This window comes from Elephas maximus, chromosome 10, assembly GCF_024166365.1.
Source record: "Elephas maximus indicus isolate mEleMax1 chromosome 10, mEleMax1 primary haplotype, whole genome shotgun sequence".
Lineage (NCBI taxonomy): Eukaryota > Metazoa > Chordata > Mammalia > Proboscidea > Elephantidae > Elephas > Elephas maximus.
This window is the reverse complement of record NC_064828.1, coordinates 84244880-84270085: the sequence shown is the minus strand read 5'-3', so window position 1 is coordinate 84270085 and position 25206 is coordinate 84244880. Positions and strand designations below refer to the sequence as shown.

The 25206-nt window shown below is 39.0% G+C and overlaps 1 protein-coding gene across 16 annotated transcripts in view; it reads right to left on the bottom strand.

The window, feature by feature from the left end:
• SIPA1L1 (signal induced proliferation associated 1 like 1) overlaps positions 1 to 25206 on the bottom strand; it is a 412099-nt gene that overhangs the window by 233088 nt on the left and 153805 nt on the right. For 14 of the 16 annotated variants that reach the window (XM_049898770.1, XM_049898754.1, XM_049898759.1 and 11 more), the window contains one exon: positions 3736 to 3827. The exons of the other annotated variants lie outside the window; for them this stretch is intronic. The gene's annotated coding sequence lies outside the window, so the exon portion shown is untranslated. The remainder of the gene's footprint in view (positions 1 to 3735; positions 3828 to 25206) is intronic. 16 annotated transcript variants of the gene reach the window in all.

The window sequence follows — 25206 nt, the reverse complement described above, 5'->3', positions numbered from 1 at the left end:
ATTTCTGCTGAAGTAGAATTTATCCATTTTAAAATATCTGACACATTTTCCGAATGTAAATAGATTTTAATTTTTGTTTCATCAATTTCTATCAAATTAAATAGACTTTAGGATATTAGGTAGCTTCACGACTGACATAATACACGTAACCTTTTTTCCAACACATATTTAGAGGGAAACAATAACCCAAGTTTCCAAGGTGAACTAAAGTTTTGTATTCTGATGAGGGCTACTTTCATGGTGATACATTACCAAAATGCTCTTGACCACTTTTTGGTTAATGCTATGATTGTATAATGAAAGTTTCCTCAGTCACTCTGGTCAAGCACTTTAATTATTACACCAGTCCCTAGTCACATATACAAACCATATGACTTAGTTTTGTTCACATGACACTAGAACAATATCTAGTGCCGTATCTAGAGGCTTTTAGAACTGCTGATCACTTGAGGGGTAAGAGGAGAGATTAGCTCTTGGGTCTCATCCCATACGATTCCCCTTTCGTTTCCACTCTTTATCATCCTTCAGCACACGCACACACACACACACTTGCATGCACACACACGTACTTATTCATGTGTGCACGTGCCTTATCCTCCCTAAACTTCTCACCTTCCCCCAAACACTCCAGGCCCTTTCGCACTCCCTCTTTGCACCTGCTGTTCTTTCTCTCTGCCTGCAGAGCCCTTCCCCCCTTCTCCGTTGGGCAAGGTTTTATTCCTCCTTCAAGCCCAATCCAGACGCTAGTCCTTTCTGATCCCTGACAGCATTGCTCCCATGGGGTGAGCTATTCTGTGCCGAGTGTGCTCACCATCCCCTCTCAAAAAGCACCTCCTTTGGTATATTGTCTGTCTGTGAGGTCCTTCTTCAGTGCCAAGCTGAACTCCTGAAGTCTTATTTGTCCTGGCATCCCCAGGAGTGGCCTAGTTGTTCAATAACTACTTTTGCGGGGAGAGGTAGACGGGTACACTGAAAAAAGTATTCCTTTGATGGAAATCTAGTTGGAAATTGGAGAATAATACACAAGTAAAAAGCATCCTGGATACTGCCTTCCAGGACAACAAAAAGTAGAGCTCAGTGTTTGAAACCACCACTTCTAAAAAATTTGCCAGTGAAAACCTATGAATAGCAGTGCAACACTGTCTGGTATAGTGCCAGAAGATGAATCCCTCAGGTTGGAAGGCATTCACAATACAAATGGGGAAGAGTTTCCTCCTCAAAGTAGAGTCAACCTTAATGATGTGGATACAGTAAGGCTTTCTGGAGCTTCATTTGATGATGTGGCATGACTAAAAATGAGAAGAAACTGTTTCAAACACCCACTAATGATAATGTAGAATGTACAAAACATGAATCAAGGAAAATGAGAAGTCGTCAAAAATGAAATGGAATGCGTAAAGGTTAATATCCTAGGTATCAGTAAACTGAAATGAAATGGGCTGGTATTGGCCATTCTGAATCAATCATATGGGCTGATATACCAGGAACAACAAATTGAAGAGGAGTGGCATCACATTCACTGTCAGAACATTTCAAGATCTACCCTGAAGTACAATGCTGTCAGTGATAGGATAATATCCATACGTCTACAAGGAAGACCAGTTAATAGGACTACTATTCAAATTTATACCAACCACTAATGCCAAAGGTGAACAGAAGATTTCTACCACCTTCTGTACTGTGAAATCCGTCAAACATACAATCAAGATGCACTGAAAGTTACTGGTAATTGGAAAGTAAAAGTTGGAAACAAAGAAGAAGGATTAGTAGTTGAAAAATATGGCCTTGGTGATAAAAACAATGCCGGAGATCATACGATAAGTTTTGCAAGATGAACAACTTCTTCATTGCAAATACCTTTTTTCAACAACATAAATGACTATACATGTGGACCCTGCCGGATAGAATACACAGGAATCAAATCGAATACATCTATGGAAAAAGATGATGGAGAGGCTCAATATCGTCAGTCAGAACAAGGCCAGGGGCCAACTATAGGAGAGACCATCAATTGCTCACATTCAAGTTCAAGTTGAAGCTGAAGAAAATCGAAACTAGCCCATGAGTACCAAAAGTGTGACCTTGAATATATCCCACCTGAATTTAGAGACCATCTCAAGAATAGATATGAGGCACTGCACACTAATAACCAAAGACCAGACAAGTTATGGGATGACACCAAGGACATCATACATGAAGAAAGCTAAAGGTCATTAAAAAAGACCAGCAAGACCAAAGTGGATGTAAAAAGAAACTCTGAAACTTGCTCTTGAACACAGAGTTGCTAAGGCAAATGGAAGAAATGACGGAGTAAAAGAACTGAACACAAGACTTCAAAGGGTGGCTCAAGAAGACAAAGTATTATAATGAAATGTGCAAAGACCTGGAGTTAGAAAACCAAAAGGAAAGAACACATTCAGCGTTTCTCAAACTGAAAGAACTGAAGGTAAAATTCAAGCCTCGAGTTGGAATACTGAAGGATTCTATGGGGAAAATACTAAAGGATGCAGGAAGCATCAAAAGAAGATGGAAGGAATACACAGTCACCGTCCCAAAAAGAATTGGTTGACGTTCAGTCATTTCAGGAAGCAGCATATGATCAAGAATGGATGGTACAGAAGAAAGAAGTCCAAGCTGCACTGAAGGCACGGGCAAAAAACAAGGCTCCAGAAATTGATGGAATACCAATTGAGATGTTTCAACAAATGGATATAATGCTGGAAGCATGCACCCGTCTATGCCAAGAAATTTGGAAGAGAGCTACCTGGTCAACCAACTAGGAAGAGCTCCATATTTGTGCCCATTCCAAAGAAATGTGATCTACAAAATGTAAACATTATTAAACAATATGAGGAACCTGTACATAGATGAAGAGGCAGTCGTTTGAACTGAACAATGGGATACCATGTGGTTTAAAGTCAGAAAAGCTGTGTGTTAGGGTTGTATCCTTTCACCATACTTATTCAAGCTGTATGCTGAGCAAATAATCCAAGAAGCTGGACTATACAAAGAAGAACAGAGCATCAGGATTGGAGGAAGACTCATTAACAACCTGCATTATGCAGATGACACAACCTTGCTTGCTGAAAGTGAAGAGGACGTGAAGCACTTACTGATTAAGATCAAAGACTACAGCCTTCAGTATGGATTACACCTCAACATTAAGAAAACAAAAATCTTCATGACTGGACCAATAAGTAACACAGTATATAGAGAAATCATTGAAGTTGTCAAGGATTTCATTTTACTTAGATCCACAGTCATGGATCCCATGGAAGCAGCAGTCAAGAAATCAAATGATGCACTGCACGGGGAAAATCTGCTACAAAAGACTTCTTTAAAGTGTAAAAAAGCAAAGATGTCACTTTATGGACTAGGGTGTGCCTGACCCAAGCCATGATGTTTTCAATCACCTCATATACGTGCGAAAGCTGTACGATAAATCAGGAAGACCAAAGGAAAACCGACATCTTTGAATTATGGTGTTGGCGAAGAACATTGGCTATACCACAGACTGCCAATAAAACAAACAAATCTGTCATGGAAGAAGTACAGCCAAAATGCTCTTTAGAAGAGATGATGGCAAGATTTCATCTCACGTACTTTAGACATGTAATCAGGAGGGACTAGTCCCTGGGGAAGGACATCATGTTTGGTGAAGTGCAGGGTCACTGACAAAGGGGAAGACTATGAGATGGATTGATACAGTGGCTGAAACAATGGGCTCAAACGTACCAACAATTGTGAGGATGGCCCAGGACACGGCAATGTTCCATTCTGTTGGTCACAGATAGGGTCGCTATGAGTCGCAAACGACGTGACGGTACCTAACAACAACAAACAACAACAATGTATAAAATGTCATTTACTAATCGCTGAAAGAGAAAATGAAAAACCTATCTCAAGTTTTCTAAGAACAATTAAAGCCACTTTCAGACCCATTTATGCGCAAGTAACTATCTTAATGAAGCTTAGTAACAACCAAAGCAAGGAAAAGCATATGCCACAATTTACCCACAATTCCTGCTCACCAGGACAAATACTTAATCGGTTCCTGAAGTGCTTCCCTCTGAACGCTGGCTTTCATACACAAATTTTAGATCATTAAAGAACTCATGTGTGAACCTCATCCTGCCACACAGTATTCAAGTCTGAACCAGAGAGCAGAAATTGTTTAGAGTTTATATTAACATGATTTATACACAAGAACAAAACTCTTATCTTCCTCAGTAGATGTTCACACTGTACACAGCTTTACCCGTCGAGCTTTTTCAAAATCAAAGATTTATCTTAACTAAAAGGAACCCTCAAATAACACTCTGAAAATGTACCCCAACAACTCCACTTCTTGCGTCTCTTTTATAAAGCATCAGCTTGACCCTTTATACCATTAGAAAAACATGGTTATACTGAAATTTAAACTTCTGAACTCCTAATAAAACTAACACCATGTTCCTAAATTCTGGTCTGCTTCACCTCCCCTTGAAACTTCAAGCAACCCATGTTTGTTCCCTGCTGCCAAGCCCTTTGTGTAGCTGTGCCATCAGTCCACTAACATGAAAAATTAAGCTAATAAACTACTTTGCGCTGCAGCCCTGCTAGTAGCCAATATTTCCTAAAGTAACCAAGCGAAGACCTTGTCATGGACAAGAGGCTGTGCTGATGCTGGCTGCCTCAATCCCTCACCATGAAAGAGTCAGACCACTGGGTGGCAGGGGGAGGCGCTGACTGATGTGGATTAACAGAAAACACGAGTATTTTTCTCAATCAGTCAATTCATATTTATTGAGTACTTTCTCTCTGCCAGGCTCTGATCAAGGTCATGGGCACATCCTACAGTAGTGAATAAACCAAAACCCCAGGCCCTCAAGGAACCTACGTTCTAGTTCAGAAAGAGTACCGAAGCTCACTAAAACGGAAACACTAAACATCCTAGTTCCAATTAAAATGAAAAAGTAGCCAGTCCTTTTTACCTCAGAATAACATTAGGAAAAAAAACCCACTGCCACTGAGTCGATTCCAGTTCATAGTGACATCAGGAAAAGATAAATTAATTGATCTTCCCACCTCTACTCTTGTCACCTTCCAATACAGTCTCCATAAAGCAACTCGGATGGCTGCTGTAAAACACAACATCCCCTTGCCTAAAGCCATTCATTGTACTTAGCATAAAATCAAAAATCCTGGACATGGCCTAAAAGCCCCTACGTAATTTCTTCCCAGCTATTCTTTCTAACCTTTAAGTGCTTGTAGCCCCAATTACTCTGGTCCAGCCACACTAACCTGTAAGCTCCTCAAACTCGCCCAACATTCCTATACGGGGTGGGAGTTTGCCTTAAACATTTTTCCACATCCCAAGTCCCAACCTGGTTAATTCCCACTCACCTGTGTCAGAAATGCATTCCCCATTCCCCACCCGACATGTACCCAGAGCTAAATTAGGATGTCAGCTACATTCTCACAGTTCCAAATTTGTCTTCATGTACAATTTGCTGAAAATGTGCCCACATAGCCTACCTCTTGCTTCATATATATATATATTTATATACACACACACACATTTTTTTTTTTTAAACAACTCATATGGTTGATCCTTTATATTGTTGGGAAAATGTGGTGACATTGCTTCAAGAGCACTTATTACATTTGCATGTATGTATTTGGGTGGCCATACTAATTTCCTGTCTCTTCCAATAAGTCATAACCTCCATGAAGACAAGTGCAATGTCCATTTTTGGAAGGACAATGTCCCTAGGAGTCTAAGGCAGTGCCTGGCACATAAAAGGCGCTCAAGGAAAAAGCCAAGTGAATGAATGATGATCATCACCAGGAGGAACAACTGTAATTTAAACCTCAGGAAACTACGCCCAAAGGTAGCTCAGTTTCCAAAAGCCGCATCCAATTTTGTTAGGCTTTTTAGTTGTAATGAAGGCTTTCCCGTGAAAACAACAAAATCCAGATTGTAGTTGACACTTTCTTTCCAAGGAGTTAGCAATATATCTAAGCTATGGATTTGGTATCTTTTGTTTTCAAACGTGAATGCACTGTCTATTTCAAAAAAAGACTCTAAGGATCAAAAGGTAACTACTTAAACCATCAGTGATCAATAAAGCATTATACAATATTAAGATATTATAAATATTGTTATTTACTCAAAAGAACAAACTTTTCAGTATCAGAAACAAACACCTTCATTCTTATTAAAACACTAAATTTGCAAATGTTCTCTATAATTTATGTACATCAGTAAGTAGCTACTTAATACCTCACATCATATTTTTAAAGAAAGTTCTACTTTTTATTAATCCAGCTTTTACAAAAAAAAAAAATTACATTACAGTGAAAATAGACTATTTGTAAGCAAGTATTTTGCTTCTGTCCAAATAAGTATTAACAACAACAAATTGTAAATGCACCCACAAATGTTCCGAAGAATGTTTCATGTATGACATTGCAATCCGCGCTTGCATAGCAGATAATCTTGGAGATGTCCAGATATTATTTTGCAATGCAAAAATATTCACAGTAGCCTTTTATTAGAAACACATCAGTTCTTACAACGGCATGGACTATATATATATATATATATATATATATATATATATATATATACATACACACACACACACGAACAAAACTTAATTTTAAAAAAGAAATTTGTTTTGATGTAAAAAAAAATTACAGGTATCCAAACCAAACTAAGCCAAACCTGCCACTGTCAAGTCGATTCTGACTCACAGCAGCCCTACAGGACCGAGTAGACCAGTCCCATAGGGTTTCCAAGGAGTGCCTCGTAGATCCGAACTGCGAACCTTTTGGTTAGCAGCCATAGCCCTTAACCACTACGTCATAAGGGTTTCCGCTTTTAGTATATATTAGTGTTATTTTAGGTTTTACGTGTCCTTTGGTATGATCTGACAGGTTATTTTTTGGGTCTGGGAATGCTTAAAAAATTTTTCCCATATAAATTAATGGTAATCCCTCTTCACTTTACTCCATTTCAGCTTACGAAAGGTTTCACAGTAACGCTCTTTCATATAGTGGGGGAAACCTGTATCAGCCTCAAGGAAACTGTTATACAAACCTGAGGCTTGGCTGTGATAAATGATACTCAAAAAAAGTGGCTCATATTTTTTATAACTAATTATTCACTTGCATATTATAAATGTCACATTATTTGATAAATGGGCTGGTAAGAGTTGTCTGTAGTCTTTCTCCTATTTAGGGTTTATTCCAACATTTCAGGTTACTCTGAGAACACAAAATAAAACTAAAGAATCTATCATACTATGATCTTGTTGTTGTGTGCCATAATCTTTACAGGAGCAGATCACCAGGTCTTTTATCTCGTCAAGTGTCTGGTGGGTTCGAATCGCTGACCTCTCAGTTAGCGGCCGAGTGCTTAATCATTGCGCCACCAGGGCTCCACTCCTTCACTACAATCTTACCAAAAACTCACTGCCATCAAGTTGATTCCAACTCATAGCGACCCTATAGGACAGAGCAGAACTGCCCCATAGGGTTTCTAAGGCTGTAAACATTTACAGAACCAGGCTACCACATCTTTCTCCCACAGAGCAGCTGGTAGGTTGGAACTACTAACCTTTCAGTTAGCATCTGAGCACTTTAACCACTGCTCTACCAGGGCTCCTTCACTATGATCTTAGTATCTTAAAATTAATCTACTGGATTTTCTTCCCATGTTTTCCAGCCTTTCTTAGTTAAACTTGAAAACATCCAATGAAATTGGTACACAAAAATCTGACTCCATTTTATGATGAATAAACTCTCATCTTGCTACAAATTCATTGAAATAATGAGTATGGACTTGAGTATGGCACGAAGACTGACTGGGTTCCAAGTTACAAGGGTACCGGTTTCATCTAGCCTCAAATGCATACTGCCCTGGAGGGTATAAAACAGAGCTATGTGAATTACACAGCTATGTGAATTACCCTATCAGATCAGATCCTCAAGACCCAAATGTACCAGGTCAGTTTTCTAAAGGCACTATCTATTTTTAAACTAATGTAAGTTGGGTTCTAAATTTGACCTGCATTTAAATTATCATCTGGAGAGGAATGTCCGGCTGGACTCTCACACAGTTTAAGTTGCTTGAGGAAGGTCCAAACAAAGTTCATTTTATAGGCAACAGACAAAGGCTTCTCTTAGCAACTGGCATCTTCCCCAAAGGGAGGAGCAGCAGCTGTGAAGGAGCCATACTGCAGCTGAGGGTCCCTGGAATTTACTTTTTTACATAACTAATAAAAGCAGGCCATTCTTCACAGTTAGATGGTTTAGGAAAACCAATTTCTGATTGCTCTGCACAAAAGAATGAAGTAATAAAAAGCATATTTTCAGTAGAGCACTGAGTACATGAGTATCACCCCAAAGGAGATGCCAACAAAAACCTATTCTTAAGCTTCCTCACAATGCACTTCTCTTCAGAAAGCCCAAGTTCACATGGCCGCAAGGGCCAAAACAGTCTCACTGACAATGAAGAAAGAGTTTTCATTTGAATTTTATGTTCAGAATATGAAAGATAAATGATAATGAATTTCCCACCATATCATCAGTTAAATAATTATGGCACCAAATCATGATATTTTTGGAAATTTCTATCATCCTTAATTTTGAGGAAGCCACAAAGTCTGAGAACATTTTTTTTATATCTTATAAAAAATTATTTTTCCAGGGTACCACAGTCTTATATGGTTGGTACAAGGGTACCACAGTCGTGTACGGTTGGTGCAAGGGTACCACAGTCGTGTATGGTTGATGCGAGCACACTGTACCACTTAGGAAATTACAGCCCATCAGAAGATCACTGTCAGGACAGAGATAAAATAAACACATCTCTGGGAAAAGTCTATCAATATAAAACTACGCATCTATTTCTACAAACTCAAATAACCAGAATCCAGTAAAGCCCACTTAAATAAATTATTAATAATTAGTAATGGAAGTAAAAATACCAGATACACCCAAATGTACACGTCCACACACAAAGCCTGTCCTCTCATTAGTTCACAATTCCGGTCCAGTCCACCATGTCTAAAGGTAAAGCAACATCGTGATCCTGAGGGCAGAGCAAATCCAAGTATTTCAGTTTCTAGATATCTGAAATATCAATTTGATTTTAAGATTCCAAAACTCTAGACCAGGAAATATAAAAGTACAGCATATATACTAATGCCTCAATTCGATCATGCCTCATTCATTCAAAGCCCATCTGTTGAGCAGTGTGACTAAGGCTGCATGTTGCTATCTGGTATCCATTCTCAACACATAAGAATCACGAGCCCCTCCTCTGTTCGTACCCTTAATCTACTGCTAAAGCATTTACAAGTTGAGGGTAGGAAATATGTGTTATCTGTCTATCGGTCCGTCCACCTCCCAACCCCCCAAAAAACTATTCTTGTTCACTTTGCAGCTCTAGAACCCAGCACGTAACATATTCAGTAACTGTTAAACGGAGAACTGGAGGCAAATGAATATGAAACTCCTAAGTTAAGAGTCTACAGATAACAGACAGTTGTATAGTTCTGAACTGTGCCGTGGTACCTGCACATGGGCAGCTCATTCAACAAGACAAGCAAGGTGGAGAAACTGTTCCCTGCCGAGCTCGGGTTGTCTTGCTCTTAACTTCCAGGATGTGTAGACCTCATTACCTCATGTCCCCACAGACTGAGTATGGTGAAAGTTCCAATCTTCCTTGCTCCTCTTCCTACTCACCTCCTCACACTCATTCAGCATTTACTGGGCACCTACTATGTGCCACACACTGCACACACTGATGCCAGGAATAGTTCTAACAAACAAAACACGGCAACTGCCCTCAAGGGATCTGTCACCCATAAAGGAAAGGAAAAACATAAAAGCAACTGTGAATTCAGTATGAAGAAACGACTGATACACAAAATGCGTGCTCCCTACAGGCGGGCCAAGTACCGTTTTGAGAGCTTTATAAGGGACAATCTCACTTACTCCACAGCATCACTGCTCTGTGTCCTCTCTGTGACGCTGTCAGGACAGGGGCCAAGAAAACAGTAGGGCCAGCTAACCCACTAAACCTGTCAGGAGGTGATGGGGCAGGTAGGAAAGATGGCATGAACAACAGAAAAGGCTGACCAGAGAAAAAGAAACTTAAAGGCTCAAAAGAACTTTCCCAGGTTGAAGGAGACAGGACCTTTCCATGCAGAGAACTTAGAAGGCAGGGAAACCTAGGAGGCAAGGGAGACCATGGTGCATTAAGAAGAACATGGCAGAGCTTGGTACTAGATCAGTAAGTATACATATCTACCCAGAATAATTCTGTAACCTGAGAGATTGAGTTTCTAGAGTTATGCCTACGCAAGAGCTCTGTGAGAAAGTTAGACCTAATGATTACTCACAATGTTTCTAAAACATGTGCCCTCTGGAGAGATATGAAAGAATATCTTAATCTGAAGCATATAATATCAATCATAATCAATTTTTAGGCCCAGATTATTGATATTTATATTTATTAAGGTTACTTATTGGACAATAAAAATATATTAAGAATTTTACAAAAGCATTAACAATAGACTGAAAAAAAAAATTAATGCTGAAATACTTCTTTAAAATATCCCTAAAGAACACAGTATTTGCCTTTAAACTTAGAAAAGCTGGCTGGGCAGATTCATGACTTGAAAATATTTTTCATGTGTTGTGGCAGAGAGTCAATTCTTTCAAACTCAATTTCCACTGCCACCCCTCTCTTCTTCTATATGAATAAAAATTTCATTTTGTTTGGACTAACAATATGCCTGCTTAAACACCACATTTCAGCTTCCCTTGAAGAAGGTGGCGGTCAAGGAGTTTTAAGTAGTAGTCACTGGCTGGGGCTTCTGGAATGTCCCTATTGTGCTTTTTCCTTTCCCCTTCTCTTGCAGACATCTTGGCTGATGCGCCAACAGTTTCCTGTGGTTTTGAGAACTAATGTCTTAACACTAAGGATACTGAAAGCCGGAAGACGTCTGAGTTCCTGACGACTTGGTAGAACCACCACCCTGTAAAGTTTTCCTACACATATTTTAAATGAGAAATTCAAACCTTGTTTAGTCAGATCCCTGTTCCTACTAGTCAAACAAAAATTTCATTGCAGTCCTACGGGAGATTTAAACTGTACATGGTAAAATTTGGCAAAAAGCAATTTCAAATAAATTTTAAATTTTAAAACATTATTTCGTGATTCACTATCTTTTTTTGACTCACATCCACATGATTATTAAACATTTTTTTAAATCAGAATAAACTCTTTTCCAATTTTCTCATTGAGCACAAGCTCACTCAAGCTCTTAGGAGGTTTTCTAAAGGAATTACAACTGAGCTCATTTTGAGTCGCACCAAATTGGCAGATGAAGGTCCTGAAAGCTTTACTCCGTTCACATCATTCAGGCTGACTGTACTTTGAGGAGGCAGTTCTTCCCCAGCAATATTTTGAGGGCCTTCCAACCTCAGGGCCTCATCTTTGGGCGCTACGTCAATGCTCTGCTGAAATGCATGAGGTTTTTACTGGCCAGTTTTTTCAAAAGTAGATCCCAGATCCTTCTTACCAGTCTGTCTTAGCCTGGAAGCTCCAATGAAGACTGTCTCCCATGGGGAGCCCTGCTCGTACTTAAAATACTGGTAGCATAGTTTCCAGCTCCACAGCAACACATAAGCTACCACAGTACAATAATCTAACAGATGACTCAAAATGAGAAGAAACAGCTACAAACATCCAATTAGTCAGAACGTGGAATGTACGAAGAATGACTCAAGGAAAATCGGAAGTTGTGAAAAATTAAATAGAACACTCGAACATCGGTATTCTAGGCATTAGTCAGCTGAAATGGACTGGTATTGGCCATTTTTAATTGGACAATCATATGGTCTACTATGCTAGAAATGACAAATTGAAGAGAAAAGGCGTCACGTTCTTCATGAAAAAGCACATTTCAAGATTTACCCTGTGAAATACAATGCTGTCACCGATAGGATAATATACATATCCCTAAAAGGAAGACCAGTTAATACGGCTATTATTCAAATTTACACACCAACCACTAATGCCAAAGATGAAGAAATTAAAGATTTTACCAACTTCTGCAATCGAATTGACTACATTTGTGGAAACAGAGGAAACCCTGGTGGTGTAATGGCTAAAGGTCAGCAGTTCAAATCCCCCAGACACTTCTTAGAAACCCTGTGGGGCAGTTCTACTCTGTCCTATAGGGTCGCTATGAGTCGGAATCGACTCAACGGCAGTGGGTTTTTTTTTTTTTTTTTGGTGGAAAGAGATGATGGAGAAGCTCAATATCATCAGTCAGAAAAAGGCCAGGGGCCAACTGTGAAACAGACCAATTGCTCATATGCAAGTTCAAGTTAAAGCTGTAGGAAATTAAAACAAGTCCACGAGAGCCAAAGTGCAACCTGGAGTATACCAAAAACCAAACCCATTGCCGTCGAGTCAATTCTGACTCATAGTGACCTGGAGTATATCCCACTGAAATTTAGAGTTCATCTGAAGAATAGGTTTGATGCACTGGACACTAATGACTGCAGACCTGACGAGCTGTGGGATGACATCATACATGAAGAAAGCAAAAGGTCATTAAAAAGACAGAAAAAAAAAAAAAAAAGACTAAAATGGATGTCAGAAGAGACTCTAAAAACCTGCCCTTGAATGTAGAGTAGCTAAAGGGAATGAAAGAAATGAAGTAAAAGAGGTGAACAAGAGATTTCAAAGGGTGGCTCAAGAGACAAAGTATTATAATGAAATGTACAAAGACCTAGAGTTAGAAAACCAAAAAAGAAGAACACACACAGCATTTCTCAAGCTGTTAAGAACTGAACAAAAAATTCAAGCCTCGAGTTGAGATATTGAGGGATTGTATGGCCAAAAAACTGACACAGGAAGCATCAAAAGAAGATGGAAGGAAGACAGAGTCACTGTCCCAAAAAGAACTGGTCGTCATTCAACCATGTCAGGGGGTAGCATAGGATCAAGAACCAATGGTGCTAAAGGAAGAAGTCCAACCTGTATTGAAGGCATTGGTGAAACAAGGTTCCAGGAATTGATGGAATACCAATTGAGATGTTTCAACAAATAGATGCAATGCTGGGAACACTCAATCGTCCATGCCAAGAAATTTGGAAGACAATTACCTGGTTGTTTGGATTGAACTGTAGCCCCCAAAACTATGTGTTTTGAGTCCTAACCTCTATACCTGTGGGTATAGCACCATTTGGGATTGGGATGCCTTTATTATGTTAATGAGATAGGATTAGTATACAGTATATCCCGAATCAATTTCTTTTGAGATATTAGAGATTAATTAAATGCAAGCTAGCAAGCAGAGATGGAGGAAGAGAGATTCCAAGCCACATGAAGATCCCCCAGGAGCAGAAAAGCTCAAAGGGACAAGGACCTTCCTCCAGAGCCAGCAGAGAGAGAAAGCCTTCCCTAGAGCCAGAACTCTGAATTTGGATGTCTAACCTCCTAAACCAAGAGAAAATTAATTTGTTGTTTAAGTCACCCACTTGTGGTTTTTCTGTTATAGCAGCACTAGATATCTAAGACACTGGCCAATCAACTGGAAGAGATCCATATACGTGCCTATTTCAAAGAAAGGTGATCCATCAAAATGTGGAAATTAAAGAATATCATTAATATCACCAAGCCAAAAACTCACTGCTGTGGAGTCGATTCCAACTCATAATGACACTATAGGACAGAGGAGACCTGTCCCATAGGGTTTAGAAGGCTGTAAATCTTTACAGAAGCAGACTGCTACATCTTTCACCCGCCAAAGAGCTGGTAGGTTCAAACCTTCAAACTTTCAGTTAGCAGCTGTCACGGACTGTGCCCCCAAAAATACGTGTCCACTTCATTAGGCCATGATTCCCAGTACTGAGTGGTTGTCCTCCATTTTGTGATTGTAATTTTATGTTAAAGAGGATTAGGGTGGTATTTTAACATCCTTACTAAGGTCATATCCCTGACCCAACGTACGGGGAATTTCCCTGGAGTGTGGCCTGCACCACCTTTTATCTTACAAGAGATAAAAAGAAAGGGAAGCAAGCAGAGAGGGGGACCTCACACCACCAAGAAAGAAGGACCAGGAGCAGAACGTGCCCTTTAGACCTGGGGTCCTGTGCAGAGAAGCTCCTAGTCTAGAGGAAGATTGATGAGAAGGTCCTTCCTCCAGAGCCAACAAAGAAAGCCTTCCCCTGGAGCTGACGCCCTGAATTTGGAGTTCTAGCCTACTAGACTTTAAGAAAATAAACTACTGTTTGTTAAAGCCATCCACTTGTGGTATTTCTGTTACAGTAGCACTAGATGACTGAGACAGCAGCCAAGTGCGTTAACCACTGAACCACCAGGGCGCCTCATTAACATCACATGGAAGTAAAATTATGCTCAAACCCACTGCCATCAAATCGATTTTGATTCATAAGGACTCTGTAGGACAATGTAGAATTGCCTCCTATAGAACTGTCCCATAGAGTTTCCAAGGCAGATCTGAACTGCCAACCTTTTTGTTAGTGGCCAAGTTCTTAACCACTGCACTACCTTAAGATAATTCAAAAACAGGTGCACTAGTACACTGAAGGGAACTGCCAGAAATTCCAGCCAGATTTAAAAGAGGACATGGAATGGAGGATATCAGTGCTGATGTTAGGTGGATCTTGGCTGGAAGCAGAGAATGCCGGAAAGATGTTTATCTGTGTTTTACTGACTATTCAGAGGCATTCAACTGTGGATCATAACGAATTACAGATAACGTCACAAAAGAACGGGAATTCCAGAACACTTAATTGTGCTCATGTGAAAACTCTACGTAGACTAAGAGGTAATTGTTTGAACAGAACATGGGGATACTCCACAGCTTAAAATCAGGAAAGGTGTGTGCCAGGGTTGTATCCTTTCATCATACTTATTCAGTCTATATGATGAACAAGTAATCTGAGAAGCTGGACTATATGAAAAACGCAGCATCAGGATTGGAGGAAAATTCATTAACAACCTGTGACATGCAGAAGACACAACCTTGCTTGCTGAAAATGAAGAGGACTTGAAGCACTTGCTGATGATCAAAGACTACAGCCTTCAGTATGGATTACAACTCAACATAAAGAAAACCAAAATCCTCAAAACTTGACAAATAAGCAATGTCATGATAAATGGAAAAAAGATTAAAGCTGTCAAGGGTTTCATTTTACTTGGATCCACAATCAACATCCATGGAAGTGGCAGTCAAGAAATCAAATGAGAGGCACCCCAGAGGACATGGCCCCCAGACTCTCTGTTAGCCCAAAATTAAAACCATTCCCAAAGCCAACTCTTCAGACAAAGATTAGACTGGACTATAAGACATAAAATGATACTTGTGAAGAGTGTACTTCTTAGCTCAAGTAGACACATGAGACTAAATGGGTAGCTCCTGTCCAGAGGTAAGATGAGAAGGCAAAAAGGGACAGGGGCTGGTTGAATGGGCACAGGAAATACAGGGTAGAAAGGAAGAGTATGCTGCAACATTCTATCACGTAACAATGTATTATAAATTTTTGTATGAGAAACTAGAGCTGTAAACTTTCACGAAGACACGATTAAAAAAAAAAAAAGGTAAACATGTTAACAAAAAAAATCGAATGACATATTGCACTGGCCAATCTGCTGCAAAAGACCTCTGTAAAGTGTTAAAAAGCAAAGATGTCACCCTGAAGACTAAGCTGCTGACCCAGGCCATGGTATTTGCAATTGTTTCAGACGTATGCAAAAGCTGGACAATGAATAAGGAAAATCTAAGAACTGATGCATTTGAATTATGCTGTTGTCAAAAAAATACTGAATATACATACCATGGATTGCCAGAAAACAGAACAACTGTGTCTTGAAAGAAGTACAGCCAAACCACACCTTAGAAGCATTCACATACTTTGGACATGTTTATCAGGAGGGACCAGTCCCTGGAAAAGGACATCATACTTGGTAAAGCAGAGGGTGACTGAAAAAGAGGAAGGCTCCGAAGGCGATGGACTGACACAGTGGCTGCAACAATGGGCTCAAACATAGCAAGGATTTTGAGGATGGCATAGGTCCCGGCAGTGTTTTGTTCCTTTGTACACAGGATCGCTATGAGTCAGAACTGATGTGATGGCACCTATCAACACCAATTAAGCTAGGTCCAATATCAATGGTTCCAGAAGAAGAGAAATCAAGCCAACGGTTTTTAAATTCTCACTAAGTGTGGTACAATGTTACACAAAGTTGTCAGTGAAATTGGAGACATTTCCATAAAGAAAACTTCACCCTAAGATACCACAGAGCACATTCTCATTACTGAGTTTATGCCCAAATGCCCCTACTAATAGAAAGTAAAAGTAAATCTCAAACACTTATCATTTGCCTCTGCGATGTGAAAGAACTACAATCTAAAGTAAGTACCTAGATTTAGGTAAAGAACAACATTTCAATAGCCCTCAAATATGGGCCACTTTTAAAGCTTTTTCCTCAAAGACTTTACTACATCCTTGTCTACAACTATGAAGTCACTTACTACAAAAGAGCAAAACAGCTCTGTGGGCATTGAAAAGTGATCCTACCTGCGCTTAACTAGCGCTGGAGATGGTTCACGTAAAGGAAGAACACCACACACGCTGTCTGGCTGACTGCGCTGGCTGCTGCGTTACATTCACAAAGAAAAATGTGTTTAAACGTGAACGTCCAGGCACAAATATCCATCTGGGCAGGATGTTAACACCGTTCCTCAACTCCTTAAGGGTGCTATTCTCTCTTAGAAGTAGAAAATTAACCAACTGGTTTAAAAAAAAAAAAAGCTTTAATTAAATTAGGAGAGAGACAGAGGGAGAAAGGAGTCATCTCTTTTGAACACAAACAAGGACTCATCTCAGTAAGATCATCGGGGAAGTTTAAAACATTAAATGCATCGGCATCCTAAATTATCTCTATGAAAAAGTTACAAAATCTCTCCTTGAAACCAAATCAGTCTAAGTCTTCCTTTGGATTGGATGTTTGGGCACAGAATAATGAAGCTCACTGCAGCACAGTTCTCTTGAGGGAGATGTACTCAGGAAAACGATGGTGATAAAACATGGCTACTTATACCAAGCTGACACGCAGAAAATTGGCACAAGAAATGTTCTGATGACACAATGAGTCATAAGACTGAAGACTGTTCCCATCCTCTCTTTGGTTTAAACTGGACAATCACCAAACCTAGACTTGACCTCTACATACATCATCAAAATACTCTTCACTTTTACAAAACGCACAGTTAATTTTTAGTATTTAACTGGTATTCCCAATCAATCCCTTCCTCCCCAGAATTTTTCCCTATTCAACTAGGTGACAGTTTAGTATCGCTGTGCCCGTTTCTTCTGTCACACAGGACTAGCCTCACAGAGTTGTTGTGAGGATGACATGAGATAATCCGTATGAGGTGCTCAGCACAAGGTCCAGCACAAAAGCTCCATAAGCGTTCCCAATTATTATTAGTCCTAAATAATAAAAGCATGACAAGTACTAGGAAAGCTTAGTGTTTAGACCTTCAAAAAACTTTTTTTTTTTTTAGAAAATAAGCACTAAAAGCATAAAAACACCAATAATTAATTACCATTGTGATACATCTATTAAAGGATATCATCGGGTTATCCAACTGTCTTCCATATTTATATTTTAATGTCACTTTTTATAATTTAAATGCGAAGTGAGTTGTTCTTAATTACCCTAAACTTGGCCTTCCTAATTGTATACCCTATATCCTGCTGTGACTCCATTAACATGGCCTCCTGAGGTTGATATCAAAAGATTTACGATCACCTATACTTGGATTTCTCCCTAATTTTTAATGGCTTTCCACTGATAAATAATTACTTAAAACAAATTGGCTAACTTCTAGACCATGTAGTTGTTTCCACTAAGAATTCACTGAGCTATATTTGTTTTTTACCAGCTGTCTGGATAATTATATTTAGTTCACATTTTTCAAACTCAGTAAAGAATATATTAATCATTGGCCTCTCTCTTTTAGAATTTCCCCAAGAGCTCTAATTTTTCTTACAGTTTATGCAAAGGGTTCAGAATGAAACCTAGTCAACTCACATTTCAGAGGCAATTCAGTAACTGGATATTGTGCATTTAAAATCATACAATTCTTGATGTAACAAAAAAATGAGAACCACAAAGCAAACAGAACAGTGAATGGTTGCAGACTTCCCAGGTGCATTTCTGCAGGAAAATCAAATGACACTACATATAAATATGCATATGGCATTAAAATGCTTACTTTAAATTGTTTTTGTTATTGTTGCTTTTGTTTTTTTGGTAGGCAAGAAAAGCAAGACAAAGGGCCCACTGTAATCTTACCACAAGATTTCCACAAAGCTGAAAGATTTCCATTTTGTTCACATGTTTTATGCAATATAAATCAATTTAGCCAAAGTAAGATGGCTTTAAAAAAGAAGTTTAGGTTGAACATATTTAATGTCACCAAACTGTATATGTTAAGACTGATGAAATGGCCAAATTTTTTTTCACCTATATATTTACCACAATAAAAAAAAAAAATCTAATGGAAGTAGCTATTCACAGAATACCAACTGTTTCAAGATTTATGCAATTCACTCAAGACATTTCTCTAAATTTGAAGTTAAAAAACAACATAGAGGGGTTCCGGTTCCGGGTAAGATTTAGGAAACGCACTCCACCTCGTCAATCCACTGAAGGCTGCTACGAAACCAGGACAGACGCATGAAGCAGCGATTTAAGAGATCTGCACGGTAAACGGGAGCAGACTGACTGGGGAAGAAGATCTGAAGCCACCGTATCGCCACACCAGCAGTGAGTACCATTTTTTCTCTGGTATCTACAGTCTGGACTCAGGTACCAGGTGCGGGGGGGGAAAAACCAGCTGCGGAAAGACCGCAAATCCTTTAAGTTCTAGCTCGAGGGGCAGGAAAGGAGGTTCCCAGCATTGGAGAGAAGTGAGGGTAACTTCCATTTTTCTTTTTTCCCTCTCTGTTCTCTGCTCCCCAGCCCAGGGCAGCCCCAAAGCATTGGTGTTAGCAGTGACAGCTGTGGCACTGGGACCACAGTCACCTAACACTCAAGGAAGACGACCCGGCCTCTCCCATCAGAAAAGATGTAGGGGCAACATTTGCTGCTTTCCTTCTCTGTCTTCCTGCCACTTGGCCCCAAATGTGGGCAGTCATCGGAAGTGTGCTGCCCTGTCCTAAAGCCTCATCTTCATGTCTGCAGGGCTGACATGGAGAGCCCCACAGAAACAGGATGTACTGGGGAAATCAACCCACACAAATACTGTCAACTGATTTTACACCAAAGTGCACAGGCAATTCAGGGGAGAAATGACTGCCTTTAAAACAAATGGTGTTTGAACAACTGGGCATTCACGTGAAAAAAAAAAAAAAAAAAAACGAGCCTGGGCCTAAACCTCACCCCTTATACAAATATTAATTTAAAATGGATCACTGATCTAAATGTAAAATTGTAAAACTTTTAGAAGAAAATCTTCAAGACCTGGAATTAAGCAGTTAGATATGACCCCAAAAACATGGTCCCTTAAAAAAAATTTTTTGATACGTTGGACATCTTCAAAATTCTCACTCTGAGAAAGACAGCTGTAAGAGAATGAAAAAAAAAAAAGTACAAAGAAAAATATTTGCAAATCACATATAAAAAAGGATTTGTATCAAGAATATATACATTTTAAAAACTCTCAAAACTTAACCAAGAAAAGGAACAACTCAATTTAAAAAATGGGCAAAAGGCTTCAACAGACACTTCACCGAAGAGGATATATTAATGACAAAAATCACATGAAAAGATGTTCAACATCATCAGCCACCAGGAAAATGCAGATTAAAACCGCGATGAGATGCCATTACACATTTACTAGAATATACCATGGACTGTCAGAAAAACTAACAAATCTGTCTTGGAAGAAGTACAACCAGAATGTTCCTTATAAGTGAGGAGGGTGGCGTGACTTCATCTTATATACTTTGGACATGCTATCGGGAAGAACCAGTTCCTGAAGGAGAACATCATGCTTGGTAAAGTAGAGGTCCACAGAACAGAAGAAGACCCTAAACAAGATGGACTGACAAAAGGGCAACAATGGACTCATACATAGCAACGATTGTGAGGATGGCACAGAACCGGGCAGTGTTTACCTCTGTTGTACACAGGGCCACTATGCGTCAGAACCGACTCAATGGCACCTAACAACACAACCGTAACAGAATGGCTAAAATTATAACGACAATGCCAAGTGCTGATTAGGATGCAAAGCACCTGAAACTCTCATACACTGCTGGTAGGAATGCAAAATGACATAGGCACTCTGGAAAATGGTTTGAAACTTCCTTTAAAAATTAAAGGTAGGAGGCGGAGCCAAGATGGCGGACTAGGCAGACGCTACCTCGGATCCCTCTTACAACAAAGACACGGAAAAACAAGTGAATCGATCACATACATAACAATCTACGAACCCTGAACAACAAACACAGATTTAGAGACGGAGAACGAACTAATACGGGGAAGCAGCGATTGTTTCCAGAGCCTGGAGCCAGCATACCAGTCAGGTACGGCACAAGCACAGAGACCTGCTCCACCCCCCTGAACTAACCCCGGGAGGGGGACTAGCCGGTTCTACGGGCGGCGTGGGACGCAGCCGTTAGGAGAAGTCCCCGGGAGGCAGTGACTGATCTTGGAGCAGAAAGAGCAGCACCCGAGCCGGGGAACCGTCCCACAGGGATTTGGACTGCATGCAGGCGGCTTCATTAACATCTGAATAGCCTGAGCCAGAGGGAGAACTCTGATAGGGATCTGACTGCAGTTTTTTTTTTAGCGGATTTTCTGGAAAAACTAGTTTCCCAGTGATGGCTCGGAGACAACAATCCATATCAAACCACTTAAAGAAGCAGACCGTGACAGCTTCTCCAACTCCCCAAACAAAAGAATCAAAATCTTTCCCAAATGAAGATACAATTTTGGAATTATCAGATACAGAATATAAAAAACTAATTTACAGAATGCTTAATGATATCACAAATGAAATTAGGATATCTGCAGAAAAAGCCAAGGAACACACTGATAAAACTGTTGAAGAACTCAAAAAGATTATTCAAGAACATACTGGAAAAATTAATAAGTTGCAAGAATCCATAGAGAGACAACATGTAGAAATCCAAAAGATTAACAATAAAATAACAGAATTAGACAACACACTAGGAAGTCAGAGGAGCAGACTCGAGCAATTAGAATGCAGACTGGGACATCTGGAGGACCAGGGAATCAACACCAACATAGCTGAAAAAAAATCAGATAAAAGAATTAAAAAAAATGAAGAAACCCTAAGAATTATGTGGGACTCTATCAAGAAGGATAACCTGCGGGTGATTGGAGTCCCAGAACAGGGAGGGGGGAAAGAAAACACAGAGAAAATAGTTGAAGAACTTCTGACAGAAAACTTCCCTGACATCATGAAAGACGAAAGGATATCTATCCAAGATGCTCATCGAACCCCATTTAAGATTGATCCAAAAAGAAAAACACCAAGACATATTATCATCAAACTCACCAAAACCAAAGATAAACAGAAAATTTTAAAAGCAGCCAGGGAGAAAAGAAAGGTTTCCTTCAAGGGAGAATCAATAAGAATATGTTCTGACTACTCAGCAGAAACCATGCAGGCAAGAAGGGAATGGGACGACATATACAGAACACTGAAGGAGAAGAACTGCCAACCAAGGATCATATATCCAGCAAAACTCTCTCTGAAATATGAAGGCGAAATTAAGATATTTACAGACAAACACAAGTTTAGAGAATTTGCAAAAACCAAACCAAAGCTACAAGAAATACTAAAGGATATTGTTTGGTCAGAGAACCAATAATATCAGATATCAGCACAACACAAGGTCACAAAACAGAACGTCCTGATATCAACTCAAATAGGGAAATCACAAAAACAAACAAATTAAGATTAATTAAAAAAAAATACACATAACAGGGAATCATGGAAGTCAATAGGTAAAAGATCACAATAATCAAAAAGAGGGACTAAATACAGGAGGCATTGAACTGCCATATGGAGAGTGATACAAGGCGATATAGAACAATACAAGTTAGGTTTTTACTTAGAAAAATAGGGGTATATAATGAGGTAACCACAAAAAGGTATAACAACTCTATAACTCAAGACAAAAACCAAGAAAAACGTAACGACTCAACTAACATAAAGTCAAACACTATGAAAGTGAAGATCTCACAATTTACTAAGAAAAACGCCTCAGCACAAAAAAGTATGTGGAAAAATGAAATTGTCAACAACACACATAAAAAGGCATCAAAATGACAGCACTAAAAACTTATTTATCTATAATTACCCTGAATGTAAATGGACTAAATGCACCAATAAAGAGACAGAGAGTCACAGACTGGATAAAGAAACACGATCCATCTATATGCTGCCTACAAGAGACACACCTTAGACTTAGAGACACAAACAAACTAAAACTCAAAGGATGGAAAAAAGTATATCAAGCAAACAATAAGCAAAAAAGAAGAGGAGTAGCAATATTAATTTCTGACAAAATAGACTTTAGACTTAAATCCACCACAAAGGATAAAGAAGGACACTATATAATGATAAAAGGGACAATTGATCAGGAAGACATAACCATATTAAATATTTACGCACCCAATGACAGGGCTGCAAGATATATAAATCAAATTTTAACAGAACTGAAAAGCGAGATAGATACCTCCACAATTATAGTAGGAGACTTCAACACACCCCTTTCGGAGAAGGACAGGACATCCAGTAAGAAGCTCAACAGAGACACGGAAGATCTAATTACAACAATCAACCAACTTGACCTCATTGACTTATACAGAACTCTCCACCCAACTGCTGCAAAATATACTTTTTTTTCTAGCGCACATGGAACATTCTCTAGAATAGACCACATATTAGGTCATAAAACAAACCTTTGCAGAGTCCAAAACATCGAAATATTACAAAGCATCTTCTCAGACCACAAGGCAATAAAACTAGAGATCAATAACAGAAGAACGAGGGAAAAGAAATCAAATACTTGGAAAATGAACAATACCCTCCTGAAAAAAGACTGGGTTATAGAAGACATCAAGGAGGGAATAAGGAAATTCATAGACAGCAACGAGAATGAAAATACTTCCTATCAAAACCTCTGGGACACAGCAAAAGCAGTGCTCAGAGGTCAATTTATATCAATAAATGCACACATACAAAAAGAAGAAAGAGCCAAAATCAGAGAACTGTCCCTACAACTTGAACAAATAGAAAGTGAGCAACAAAAGAATCCATCAGGCACCAGAAGAAAACAAATAATAAAAATTAGAGCTGAACTAAATGAATTAGAGAACAGAAAAACAATTGAAAGAATTAACAAAGCCAAAAGCTGGTTCTTTGAAAAAATTAACAAAATTGATAAACCATTGGCTAGACTGACTAAAGAAATACAGGAAAGGAAACAAATAACCCGAATAAGAAATGAGAAGGACCACATCACAACAGAACCAAATGAAATTAAAAGAATCATTTCAGATTATTATGAAAAATTGTACTCTAACAAATTTGAAAACCTAGAAGAAATGGATGAATTCCTTGAAAAACACTACCTACCTAAACTAACACATTCAGAAGCAGAACAACTAAATAGACCCATAACAAAAAAAGAGATTGAAACAGTAATCAAAAAACTCCCAACAAAAAAAAGTCCTGGCCCGGACGGCTTCACTGCAGAGTTCTACCAAATTTTCAGAGAAGAGTTAACACCACTACTACTAAAGGTATTCCAAAGCATAGAAAATGACGGAATACTACCCAACTCATTCTATGAAGCCACCATCTCCCTGATACCAAAACCAGGTAAAGACATTACAAAAAAAGAAAATTATAGACCTATATCCCTCATGAACATTGATGCAAAAATCCTCAACAAAATTCTAGCCAATAGAATCCAACAACACATCAAAAAAATAATTCACCCTGATCAAGTGGGATTTATACCAGGTATGCAAGGCTGGTTTAATATCAGAAAAACCATTAATGTAATCCATCACATAAATAAAACAAAAGACAAAAACCACATGATCTTATCAATTGATGCAGAAAAGGCATTTGACAAAGTCCAACACCCATTTATGATAAAAACTCTTACCAAAATAGGAATTGAAGGAAAATTCCTCAACATAATAAAGGGCATCTATGCAAAGCCAACAGCCAATATCACTCTAAATGGAGAGAACCTGAAAGCATTTCCCTTGAGAACGGGAACCAGACAAGGATGCCCTTTATCACCGCTCTTATTCAACATCGTGTTGGAAGTCTTAGCCAGGGCAATCAGGCTAGACAAAGAAATAAAAGGTATCCGGATTGGCAAGGAAGAAGTAAAGTTATCACTATTTGCAGATGACATGATTATATACACAGAAAACCCTAAGGAATCCTCCAGAAAACTACTGAAACTAATAGAAGAGTTTGGCAGAGTCTCAGGTTATAAAATAAACATACAAAAATCACTTGGATTCCTCTACATCAACAAAAAGAACACCGAAGAGGAAATAACCAAATCAATACCATTCACGGTAGCCCCCAAGAAGATAAGATACTTAGGAATAAATCTTACCAAGGATGTAAAAGACCTATACAAAGAAAACTACAAAGCTCTACTACAAGAAATTCAAAAGGACATACTTAAGTGGAAAAACATACCTTGCTCATGGATAGGAAGACTTAACATAGTAAAAATGTCTATTCTACCAAAAGCCATCTATACATTTAACGCACTTCCGATCCAAATTCCAATGTCATATTTTAAGGGGATAGAGAAACAAATCACCAATTTCATATGGAAGGGAAAAAAGCCCCGGATAAGCAAAGCACTACTGAAAAAGAAGAAGAAAGTGGGAGGCCTCACCTTACCTGACTTCAGAACCTATTATACAGCCACAGTAGTCAAAACAGCCTGGTATTGGTACAACAACAGACACATAGACCAATGGAACAGAATTGAGAACCCAGACATAGATCCATCCACGTATGAGCAGCTGATATTTGACAAAGGACCAGTGTCAATTAACTGGGGAAAAGACAGCCTTTTTAACAA